Below are 3,888 nucleotides of genomic sequence, written 5' to 3'. Positions count from 1 at the left end.
TTCCACAAAGAATTGCTTCAAAAGCTAACACCGGATTAGTGTTAATGTTTTTTTTTTCTATTGAGTTTGTATAAAAACAAATATTGTTGAACAAATTTATGATTTTTATGAATTTCTGAATCTTGTTAATGCTTCAAAAGATGTTTATGAATTTCGATGAATTTGATCAAAATTAGGTGTATGGAATACTGAAACCATAAGTATGGTATAATGGTTTTGATAGTGTTCTATGTAAAACCATACTTATGGTGTAATGGTTTTGATCAAAATTATTATTGGTACATGGTTCTAATGATTTTGTAAATAAAAACAAATGTGATAAACAGTTATTTTAGGCCCAAGAATGTTGAATTTAATTAAAATTTGCTCAAAATTAGGTGTATGGAATACTGAAACCATAAGTATGGTATAATGGTTTTGATAGTGTTCTATGTAAAACCATACTTATGGTGTAATGGTTTTGATCAAAATTATTATTGGTACATGGTTCTAATGGTTTTGTAAATAAAAACAAATGTGATAAACAGTTATTTTAGGCCCAAGAATGTTGAATTTAATTAAAATTTGCTCAAAATTAGGTGTATGGAATACTGAAACCATAAGTATGGTATAATGGTTTTGATAGTGTTCTATGTAAAACCATACTTATGGTGTAATGGTTTTAGATGAAATTATTATTGGTACATGGTTCTAATGGTTTTGTAAATAAAAACAAATGTGATAAATGATAACATGGAAAATACAACATCATTTGCTCGTTTTGTGTGTAGTTTAGGCCTAAACTCTCTGGTTTTGTCTATGTTATGCTGGGTTGTATGACTATGTTTCAGGTACACAGCAATAAAGGCCTTCATGCGTAAAAATGACGGAATTCAGTAAGAAAACAAAGAAGGAAAGAAGTCTTGAGGAATTCTGCTTCAGGGTGACGGCCGTCATACCCTGTGACGTGTTGATCGTCACCCTCCAACTCGACCTGCCCAGACCGTCACCACCCCGTGACGAGCAGATCGTCACACCCTGTGACGTCCGTCACGGGTTCGGAAGAAGCAGTCTCCCCCATTATCTGAAACGGTTCCCAGTTTTCTCTCCCACTCGCTCCACCTGCAGAAGCACGATCAGAAGCACTTCAGAGGAGATTTTTCCCTATAAATAGACCTGAAGAACTCAGTTGAAAGGGGCAAGCTTTTTAGAGAGAAACTGTGTTATTTAGAAACTGCTTATGTAATTCAAGCTTTTGTTTAGCTATCATACAATTCTTACAACTTCAGAACCTTTGTGAATTGCAATTTTATTTAAGTAGTCCTTATTTTTATTTGATCTCAATTGCCGTTTCTTTGTTGTTCTTTTCCATTCCAATTCCAAATTGCTACTGTAGCTGCGCATATCCATTACAAACAAGAAGTTATTTCATACTGTGTGTTGCGGCTGTTTATTTGAATTGGCTTAGCTTTCAATTATTAGTAGCAGTGGAATTATACTCAATTAAAGTGTCCATCTGATTGCAGGTTCGGTTTACTTTGTTTTCTAATTATTCACTTTGTTCTTTTGTTTTCCTGTTTCAATTACCATGCATAATATGAACAATTGTTTATTTATTATCACCATTATGTCTGAGTAGATTTTCATAAAGTCCGGAACGTGATGAATGTCGTACCAATGATGCTCTGTTAATTTGTATGATTAGAAATTGTAACAGGAATTATTTTTTAAGTCTAAAAATTCTGATTTTAAACAATTAACATTTACAATGAAAGTTGAAATACAGTGATATCGGTTTCATATCGAAAGAGTGAAACATGTATCTGACCGTAGAATTTTTAGGAATTGATTTTGAATTACAGCGAAAGCGTTTTCTTTAATTAATTTAGAAATTTCAAATTTTCAAAAAGGCTATTTTAAACTTGCGGTCGTACACGCGAAAGCTGAAGCTTGTGAGTTTAAAATACGGTATCGGACGTACGAAAGTCGACGGTGCCTTTAAATTTGTTCTTTTTACACGTGATAATATTGTCATGTTACAATAATAAAATACAATTTAGCAAGCATCAACGGACGACACGAATTATATTCCGGACTCTCGTCATTTAAAAGTAATTAAAATCAAGTTATTTTCCCATTTTTGCAACCAAATTAATTGGCATCGCCTTAGATAAACAACGTAACAATTAATTACGGTACTTGACATTGGTCTCTGTGGTTCGACAATCTTTTATACTAAAACCGATATTTCCGTGCACTTGCGGGTCTATCAAGTTTTTGGCGCCGCTGCCGGGGACCAAATTGGCAATATCGTAACACCGTTGTTACACCGTATAGACTAAGGCATTTATTTTCTTTTTTATCTCTATTCGTCGATTATATGCCAAGTACTCGATCCTCTGAGGACAATCTAGAGCGACCAATCGACGAAATCGAACGTTTTTTACATATCAGACGCCAAGTTGAACGAATTCACGCTGAAATGGAATTAGCTCATAACGCGAACCGTCCTCTTAAGGACTTTGCCGTCCCATCCCAGGACGAGCCTCACTCAAGTATTGTTAACCCGACGATTCAGGCTAACAACTTCGAGTTGATACCTTCACTGTTGCAAATCGTGCAACAAAACCAGTTTTCCGGTAATTCCACGGAAGACCCGAATTTGCACCTATCCGTGTTCGTGCAATTCGCTGATACGCTTAAGTGCAATGGCGTCGCTCCCGAAGCCATTCGCCTGCGTTTATTCCCTTTCTCCCTCAGAGACAGAGCCAGAGCTTGGCTGCAGTCTCTGCCGTCAAATTCCATTACGACATGGAATGAATTGAAAAAAGCGTTCCTAGCAAGATATTTCCCTCCTAGTAAAACTGCCCAGCTTAGGAACCAAATTACCTGCTTTAGGCAGACAGACGGCGAGTCACTTTTTGATGCGTGGGAGAGGTACAAAGAATTAATGAGAGCTTGTCCCCACCATGGATTAGAACAATGGCTGATCATTCACACATTTTATAATGGCGTTCTCTATAATACGAGGATGACCATTGATGCCGCAGCTGGCGGAGCCCTAATGGATAAGCCTTTCAAGGAGGCATACGAGCTTATTGAGAATATGGCTCAGAACCATTATCAATGGGGGAGCGAACGCACTCCTGTAGAGAAATCTCAATCCAAGGGAGGTATGCATGAAATCAGTAACCTTGACCATATGAACGCCAAAGTGGATGCGTTGTTCCATAAGTTGGATAACCTAAAAATCGCTCCACCAGCTACTGTTGCTGCCGTAACTCCTAATTGTGAAATATGCGGAACCCCAGGACACGTTGCTGTCGATTGTCTGTTGTTAGCAGAAACTGATCAAGTGAATTACGCGCAAGGAAACCCGTACGCTAACACGTACAATCCAGGATTGAGAAACCACCCAAATTTCTCTTACAAAAATAACAATCCTACCTTTGCGCCGAGTCCTGCACCTGCAACACCCCCTGGTTTCCAAGGACAAAGAGGAGCCCCTGTTGCTCCGAAAAAGTCTAACCTGGAGCTCATGATGGAAAACTTTGTTTTAACTCAAACTCAGCAAAACAAGGAGTTTATGAACCAAAACGTTCATACGAATGAATTGATTAAGCAGTTGGCGCACAAAGTTGACTCCATGGCCACTCATAATAAAATGCTTGAGACACAAATATCCCAAGTGGCCCAACAACAAGCAGCAACAGCTGCCCCAGCCGGAACATTTCCGGGCCAACCGCAACCAAATCCTAAGGGACATGTTAATGCTGTAACACTACGTAGTGGAACAGAATTAGACAACAGACCTGCTGCTGTGAGAGTTAGGAGCCGAGACGAAGGAAAGACTAAAGACCCTGTGAGTGAGCCAGTTGACATCGGAGAGACATCTAAGTCTCAGGAGGT

At 38.5% G+C, this 3,888-nt stretch overlaps 1 non-coding gene across 1 annotated transcript; it reads right to left on the bottom strand.

Annotated features, from left to right (window-relative positions):
* Positions 1-2,849: 2,849 nt before the first annotated feature.
* Positions 2,850-2,955, bottom strand: LOC112418183 (small nucleolar RNA R71). The gene has a single exon (XR_003008433.2). It is a non-coding gene; the product is annotated as a small nucleolar RNA R71 (small nucleolar RNA).
* Positions 2,956-3,888: the final 933 nt, after the last annotated feature.

The sequence above is a fragment of the Medicago truncatula genome, chromosome 6, assembly GCF_003473485.1.
Source record: "Medicago truncatula cultivar Jemalong A17 chromosome 6, MtrunA17r5.0-ANR, whole genome shotgun sequence".
In the NCBI taxonomy this organism is placed as follows: Eukaryota; Viridiplantae; Streptophyta; class Magnoliopsida; order Fabales; family Fabaceae; genus Medicago; species Medicago truncatula.
The sequence above is the reverse complement of the archived record's forward strand: the minus strand, read 5'-3'. Positions and strand labels throughout refer to the sequence as shown.